The following is an 8,262-nucleotide window of genomic DNA, read 5'->3' on the forward strand; positions in this document are numbered from 1 at the left end:
AAATTACGCCATGGCTGGGATTCGAACCCACGACCCTCTGTTTCAAAGTCAGAAGACTAATCCACTGGGCCACAACGCTCCACAATAAGTATGAAGAGTACGGATCACATCTTCACACAGTTCACAACGTCCACAACGTCCACACTGTGTAACACTCTCCTTTCCATCAGGACCATTAGGTCTGGAAGGTATATAATCTAGCAATTTTGAGTGGATCTATGAAATGTTCGTCATTCAAGTGGTCTCGTCACATTCATAATAGCAACAACAATAATGATAATAATTGTAATAATAATGCTGGTGATGGTGATGATGGTGAAGACGATGATGATAATGATAATAATGATAATATTTATAATAACAGTGAAGATAACAATAACAAACATAATGAAATAATAAAAATAACAACAATAACAATAATTTACAGTTAAAAAAAAAGAAGATTTTGTCAGAAGTGGGATTCGAACCCACGCCTCCATTCGGAGACCAGAACACCCATCAATAGTCTCGTTACACGAGATAAGGTATTGACCTTGAGTCTGGCGCCTTAGACCGCTCGGCCATCCTGACATCACATCCACCTCATTAGGGAATAACAATAAATTCGGCCATACCATGGAGCTACATGGGCATACCATACGATCTCAGTCGAAGAGTTCAAGATTTTTAATCTAATTTCGTTCGGAAGATTTTAAGGATGTTGCATATGTACTGTTACATTTTATCTAGATTATGAATTTCCTTTCCTTTCCAATAATAATGATAATAATAATAATAATAAAATAATGATAATAACAAAAAATATAATAATAATAATAATAAAACAATAGCAATGATTTAGAGTTTAAAAAAAGATTTTGTCAGAAGTGGGATTCGAACCCACGCCTCCATTCGGACACCAGAACACCCATCATCAGTCTCGTTACACGAGACAAGGTATTGACCTTGAGTCTGGCGCCTTAGACCGCTCGGCCATCCTGACATCACATCCACCTCATTAGGGAATAACAATAAATTCGGCCATACCATGGAGCTACATGGGCATACCATACGATCTCAGTCGAAGAGTTCAAGATTTTTAATCTAATTTCGTTCGGAAGATTTTAAGGATGTTGCACATGTACTGTTACATTTTATCTAGATTATGAATTTCCTTTCCTTTCCAATAATAATGATAATAATAATAATAATAAAATAATGATAATAACAAAAAATATAATAATAATGATAATAATAATAATAAAACAATAGCAATGATTTAGAGTTTAAAAAAAGATTTTGTCAGAAGTGGGATTCGAACCCACGCCTCCATTCGGAGACCAGAACACTCATCATCAGTCTCGTTACACGAGATAAGGTATTGAACCTTGAGTCTGGCGCCTTAGACCGCTCGGCCATCCTGACAACACGTCCACCTCTTTAGAGAATAACAATAAATACGGCCATACCATGGAGCTACATGGGCATACCATACGATCTCGGGCGAATAGAACAAGATTTTTTAAATCTCATTTCGTTCGGAAGATTTCAGGGATGTTGCATGTACTGTTACATTTTATCTAGATTATGAATTTCCTTTCCTTTCCAATGATTAATGATAATAATAATAATAAAATAATGATAATAATAATAATAATAACAATAGCAATGATTTAGAGTTTAAAAAAAGATTTTGTCAGAAGTGGGATTCGAACCCACGCCTCCATTCGGAGACCAGAACACTCATCATCAGTCTCGTTACACGAGACAAGGTATTGAACCTTGAGTCTGGCGCCTTAGACCGCTCGGCCATCCTGACGACACATCCTTCTCATTAGAGAATAACAATAAATACAGGCATACCATATGATCTCGGTCGAAGAGAACAAGATTTTTAATTTCATTTCGTTAGGAAGATTTTAAGGATGTTGCATGTACTGTTACATTTTATCTAGATTATGAATTCCTTTAAAATGATTGTTACTTCTTGCGATTACATTGTATTAAGCCTTCCAAAGTATGCATAGTCTATCCTCACATCGGCCTCATGTGTCAAGTATGCAGTATGGGTTTCGTTTTGATAAGATCAATTTCCCATTAGCACTTAGTGCATGTCCTTCTTGAATGTTCAAATGGCGTCCATACTATTGTTATCAACACGAGAGGGGATGATAGGATCTCGGAATGGGCGAGTCCGATATATGATCATCGTAACTTATGACGGCGAGCGTCTTTTTAATAAATAAATGTATCGAGACCGAAAAGGGGGTTTTCACAGAAAAATAAAAGCAGTTTGAATGTGATATGTACATACAATGAGCCAGGTGCGGTGCTATGTCAGTGTATACACTATAATTTGTTATGCATAAACTTGAAGCCCACGGGTTAGAAATATTGTCATAAAAACAGCATCCAACCCGAATTGGTTCATAGATGGAGAGCCATTGTGGTTTGTTTGTCTATACCCCCAACCTCCAGCATAGCCTAAGGCTAACAGACAACCAATACTTGCAAACAGCATCAACAACAAAAGATTCAATACCTTCAATCATATATGGTTAACAAGGCAATGCCCACTGCTATCGATCGCTAAGCCCTGGTGTTCTTTCATCCTATTGTTTTCTTTTGTCACTCCCACAAAGGTCGATATTTTCAATCTTCGATCGCAAGGTTGAAGGGGGCGATAAAATCGTTTTCGGCTGTAACAAGTTGTGGTACTCCCATCACCGGTATAATATGCGTAGAGAAAATAGTTTTAATGTTAGATATGCGTAACAAAAAATTGTAAAGGGTTGTAGTAATTGTGACTTGGTTGTTCTGTAATTTGAACATTCCTTGGAAATCATTAAGAAATCACTCACATATAGGATTGGTTCAAAATCATCGAAGTTCTTGAAGAAAAGTTAATGTATAATTATGATAACATATTAGTTGAAGCTACTTTTGACTGGCATATTGCTATTCAAACTCAAAATGGAAAATAGACCCACTTGTGCGATGATTACAAATGAAAACAGAACCTTTGTCAGTGATATGTGATTATAGATTATAGATTTTAAATAAAAATGCATTGCGCATGAAATTTTGCTAAAATGAACGAAAAGCTTTAACTTCTGACAATAATGTGAATGAATTCAGTGACTAGATTACACTCTCCTACCCGCCCCCACACCCACATGAGATCTCGTCAAGATCTGGAAGGCTCGTAATATATATAATATACATATGAAGCTCTAGTATTTTGTAAAGGCTAAAAACGATTCCTTGTTGCAGGGCTTCTGGTACAACGTTCAATCATTTGCCAAACTAGTTTGTTTCTCCAGTAGCATAGCATTCCATGAGTATGTCGGTTTATCATGTTTATAGCTCAGTACATGAAGTAGGGGATGTTGTCTGTCCAGCATCTCTAAAATAATTATACGAAATGCGTTTCGTAGCCAGATAGAAAGGTTGAAGCAAAAGTAAACGTCAGATGTGATGGCGATTATGATTGATTATTGACTGATTGATTATGATGTGCAGGAGATGTGAATGGAAGTAAGGTTACAGTGATCATATAATTGCGAGGAGATGGCAAACTAGAGACAGGTGGGCTTCATACGGGGTCGATCATGATAATCAGCAAGATCAGGAAGATAAAAAGTTTGAAAACAAAATATTGCATGATGATGATATTTGTGGTGGTGGTGGTGATAATACTGATGATGATGATGATGATGATGAGGATGATGGTGAGGATGATGATGATAATTATGATGGTAATGGTGATAATGATGATGATTGCTCATGCATGGACACAGTCATACATTGTCGAGCGGTACTGACTTGAAACAGAAACAAATCGTCTTAATTACATAATCACCAAAGAGCACATGTCAAGCAGTAATAATTAAGCACGTTTTATACATACCTTTCAAACGAAGAAATAAAATATCAAAGATGGTCTCTACTACGAACAAAATGATTCAACCCAATGAGAGCCGATTGAAATGATTCTTTGAGCAGAAATAAAGTTGGGTGTACGTAAAATGTTTAAACTTGAGAATAGAAAATAACTATTCCAGTCGTGATTGCTCGGTGTTGGGTAATGAATCCATGCAAGTACACCAGGCTTCCGCCTTCCGATAGATTCCTCTCAGTCGACCATGGAGCTTTCTTGCTTCAAATAATTAGAAAACGGGGGTGTGAACGAAGAACAAATATTTTCGATGTGCAGGGAGAGTGGGATGTACCACTCCTCCAATATAGGGGTGCATTTTCATATCAAAGTGAGAAGAAGGCAATTGAATAAAAAGTTTATAAAAGTAGTTTAGCTTGGGAAGTAAGTATATATAAGACCATATTGTATGGGAGCTTAGCTTAGTGTATCATCTCATAATGAACAAAACATAATATTCTTATTTTACGACGCTTTTAATATAAAAAAATGTGTTTGTTGTATATTTTCATAAAACCAAATTATTGAAATAGACATGAAGACGAGGAAAAGTGGTAAATGCGATATGATCACCCCGCTGCTTTAATGGGCGGACCTAGTGCATCGAGTGTTTGATAAATCGATCATTTAATCAGGTAATTGTTATAAGTGAAAAATTTCCTGTTTTCATGATCACGATAATTTATTTGTCCCATATCTCGCGGTGGCGTAACAGGCGGGGGGACAGGGGGCAGCCTACCCCTCCCCCTTGCGGAAAAACAGGAAAAAGAAAAAAAGGGAGAAAAAAGGAAATAAAGGAAAGGGGAAAGAGAAGGGGAAAGGAGAGAGAACGGGAAAAAGGGAAAAGAAACCTAAAAAATATGAATAATGGAAAACAGAAGGAAAGCGGGAAAATGAAGGGAAGAGGTACCTACGTGTGAGAAAGAACAAATCATTCCGAACTTCTAATTCATTAGCATGATTAGTAAGAAAGGGAAATAAATCAAAATATGACAAAATTGCAAACATAGACGGAAAATGAAGGTAGAAAAGCAGAAAAGGAAACACGACCGGGCTGCCGTGGATTGAAATAAAGAATGGGAAGAAAAACTGGACGGCATAGAAGTCTATCAACTTTTTAATTTCGTTAAGCATGTGAAGAGAAATTTCTACATGTGACTGCCTCATGGTTTGCAGTGGGAAGTTTCACAATACAACACTCCAAAAGAAATTTATTTCGTGGAATCGATGTTTAATAATTGCAAAAAAAATTATTTCCAATATTCCATCATCCGAATCCCAAGATAATAGAAAAATAGAAAACATATTTTGGGTTACATGTTCACATGTAGAAATACAAGCTGATAAGTTCACATTCACTATGTATTTGCAAAGCCAATATGCGTGGAATTATTTCTTGTAAAATTAATATTGTATTATAACCAAAACTTAAGCTGAGAAACCAAATGATAATGGATGCTAGCTAAATACATGTAGCTTGAAGAACTCAAATCATGATCGAGGATAAAGAGCGGCAGCCACAACGGTCACAATCAGGACAAAAAAGTCCAAAGCCAAAGACGAGACATATCCCCCTATTATACGTAATATGTCCCTACCAAAGTAAAGCTTTACATTGGCAACAGTTACTGTAAAAAAAAGTCTCTTGGCTAAATCTAGAAAGCTACCGGGGGCTCACCATGCTGTAGGGGCTCTACACTTCAAAGGGCTCATAACGGGCGCCCTGTATGGACTCCTCCTGAATTAAACTTTATGTTGAAGCAAAGGGGAAATAAAAGAAAATATAGGAGGCAACGAATTGAAATTTAAGGAAAACAATTAAATTTGTTATTACTGAATATAACTTAAAAACCTATCACTTAATTAGAATTTCTTTTAAAAGGGCAAATTTTTTTCTGGCTCGCTTCACTCGCTGGCGACTTGTTACTATTTTCCAACATTTGCTGTGTTGTGCCCCCTAAAAATATTTGGTTTATTACGTAACTGCGTTAAATTAATGTGTTATCATGTACAAGCTATATATATGTACCCGCGATTTGATTAAAAATATCGGTCATCTGTTTAAGGTTTAAAATGGCCTTAATAGCCCCCGGACCCCACTCGCATGGCGCTGGCGTACAGATGGAAGGGTTTGGGCCATGGCCCCTAAAAGTTCTACAACCAAGAATAATAAAGAAAGGAGGAAAGAAAAGCAAAGGAAAATATATGATGTTACATTCTGAATGTTATATCAAAATATATCTCAAAGTTAGATTCTCGTGAAAATGTGATTTTGTTTTCTCTCTCGCTTTGCTCGCTCGGGACTTATATTAAGCACCTTTTGTCACATGCACCAAATACAGTTTTTACTCATCACCCTACTACCGCGTAGTGCTTCTTCGCGCTCACGCACAATCAGTAAAAAAATAATGTTCACAGTAGCGTACTACATACCCCCCCCCAAAAAAAAAAAGAGGGAAGGTTAAAATATGATATCATTTTCTGAATTTTATGTAAAAAACTATCACAAAATTTGATTTTTGTAATTAATATGTCAAACTTTTTGCTCGCTGGCAACTTTTTTTTAAATTCAACCCGATAAGCCGTATCTGGCCCCCTCAAAATTGTTGCCCTGTTCACAGTAGCGTAGAGACCCCCCCCCCCCCAAAAAAAAAAAAAAAAAAAAAGAGAAGGGTGAAGTATGATATTTTCTGAATATTTTTTAAGAACTATCACAAAATTTGATTTTTGTAATAAAAATGTCAAAATTTTTGCTCGCTCGCAACTTTCTTTTTAATTCTACCCGATACGCCGTACCTGTCCCCTCATTACGCCTGCCTGTTCATACCATGTTATGACCGGGAAATGTTGGCTCTTGCCTCCTGGCCACTGACCCCTGTTACGCCCCTGATAACTCGAGTTATTTTTTGCATAAATTTTCTCTCAATTACATAGCACAGTCCGTAGTCTGTACAAACCAATTATTATCACAGTTATTTAATGATGTCATTGTGTGTGTGTGTGTGGGGGGGATAGGACAACAAAGGTTTTGTATTTTACTACTTAAGTTTTGTTTGCAATCTACAGCTTTCTCCCTCACCCCCTCCCCCTCTCTCCCTCTCTCTCTCTCTCTACCCCCCCCCCCCCGCTCCCCTCTCGTTCTGAAAACAGCTATACAATGAGCTATGCGACTTTTGTCGAAAACTGGAATAAAATCATGTTGAGTTCGCCTGCAGGTCCAGCGTATTTTGTACGAATAATAGTTATGTACGATTTGTTGAACACAATCACTGTGTGTGGTGAAAGTGAATAGGCATGTTTGAAAGTATAAATCACATTAAACGGTCTTTAAGTTGCATTTTGTCAAGTGATATTGCAAAACAATATAAGAACATGGATTGAGCATTTCATGAAACAATTAGTAATTTATTTCCACTGACTATTGTTATCAACTAATGCCAATTCGTGATTTTGCTCCTGCGACATTTGCTCTGGTGGGTGTTTCATGAAAGTTGTCAGCACTGACTAAATTGTGAGTGCTGACTATTTTAGTAAAATCCTTTGTTTTGATTGGCTGAGAGATACTGGTCTCTGACTGTTACTATGGTAACTGTCGGAGAAAGACAACTTTTCAGTGCTGACAACTTTCATGAAACGGTCCCCAGGTCTTAAAGTTGAATTAAGAAGACGATTCCAAATATTGAGATATTTACATTAATAGCAACCTTACAACCCCCAAACACTAAGAGGTGATTCGACCCCCCATTTTCTTTTTTTCAAAATAGTGAATTTGAACGATTTATCCCTACCCATTTTCCCTGAGTTCGCTCCTGCAATGCCTACCGAGACGGGTGTTCTTTGACTGTGACGTCACCGGGGGGTATTCGGTCCCGGTGTAGTAACAAGGCAGTGCCGCTTTGTGTACTAAGCACGTACGCCTTCATATGGAATAACTGCAGTTGAAGTTGTATCTGCGAGCTATAGAACTTGCAAAGAGGAAATTATTAAAATATTTGTGGCCGTACTATTATTCCAAATTTGTAAATTCCCTCAGAATGATACCATAGACCCTAAAGGAATAATTTCAAGGTGAATAATATGAAATTTGATCGAGATCTTCTCACCAGTCGATAACGTAGCAGACGTGTTATTATGACATATTTATCCGCGTGTGACGCGGCTCTTGCAAAAAAACACAGTTGGTTGCGGAATTGCTTTGTGCCGACCGGCCGCCCGCTCCGGCGCAGCTAGCTGTCGAGCTACCGTACCGCATACCTTTCTTGTTTTCTTCAACCATAGATATGTATACTAATTACTATAATATCCCTCTGTCTTCAACTCACTTGCGAATTGCGTTTGTATGTGTG

At 37.4% G+C, this 8,262-nt stretch overlaps 4 non-coding genes across 4 annotated transcripts; all 4 read right to left on the minus strand.

Moving 5' to 3' along the window:
- Positions 1 to 446: 446 nt before the first annotated feature.
- On the minus strand, positions 447 to 570 carry TRNAL-CAA (transfer RNA leucine (anticodon CAA)). The gene is made up of 2 exons: positions 533 to 570; positions 447 to 492 (listed from the first exon to the last, which is right to left on the minus strand). It is a non-coding gene; the product is annotated as a tRNA-Leu (tRNA).
- Positions 571 to 858: 288 nt separating this feature from the next.
- TRNAL-CAA (transfer RNA leucine (anticodon CAA)) lies at positions 859 to 982 on the minus strand. The gene is made up of 2 exons: positions 945 to 982; positions 859 to 904 (listed from the first exon to the last, which is right to left on the minus strand). It is a non-coding gene; the product is annotated as a tRNA-Leu (tRNA).
- A 297-nt stretch (positions 983 to 1,279) lies between these two features.
- Positions 1,280 to 1,404, minus strand: TRNAL-CAA (transfer RNA leucine (anticodon CAA)). Its single transcript has 2 exons — positions 1,367 to 1,404; positions 1,280 to 1,325 (listed from the first exon to the last, which is right to left on the minus strand). It is a non-coding gene; the product is annotated as a tRNA-Leu (tRNA).
- A 269-nt stretch (positions 1,405 to 1,673) lies between these two features.
- TRNAL-CAA (transfer RNA leucine (anticodon CAA)) lies at positions 1,674 to 1,798 on the minus strand. The gene is made up of 2 exons: positions 1,761 to 1,798; positions 1,674 to 1,719 (listed from the first exon to the last, which is right to left on the minus strand). It is a non-coding gene; the product is annotated as a tRNA-Leu (tRNA).
- Positions 1,799 to 8,262: the final 6,464 nt, after the last annotated feature.

The sequence above is a fragment of the Lytechinus pictus genome, chromosome 17 (assembly GCF_037042905.1).
Source record: "Lytechinus pictus isolate F3 Inbred chromosome 17, Lp3.0, whole genome shotgun sequence".
Taxonomy (NCBI): Eukaryota; Metazoa; Echinodermata; class Echinoidea; order Temnopleuroida; family Toxopneustidae; genus Lytechinus; species Lytechinus pictus.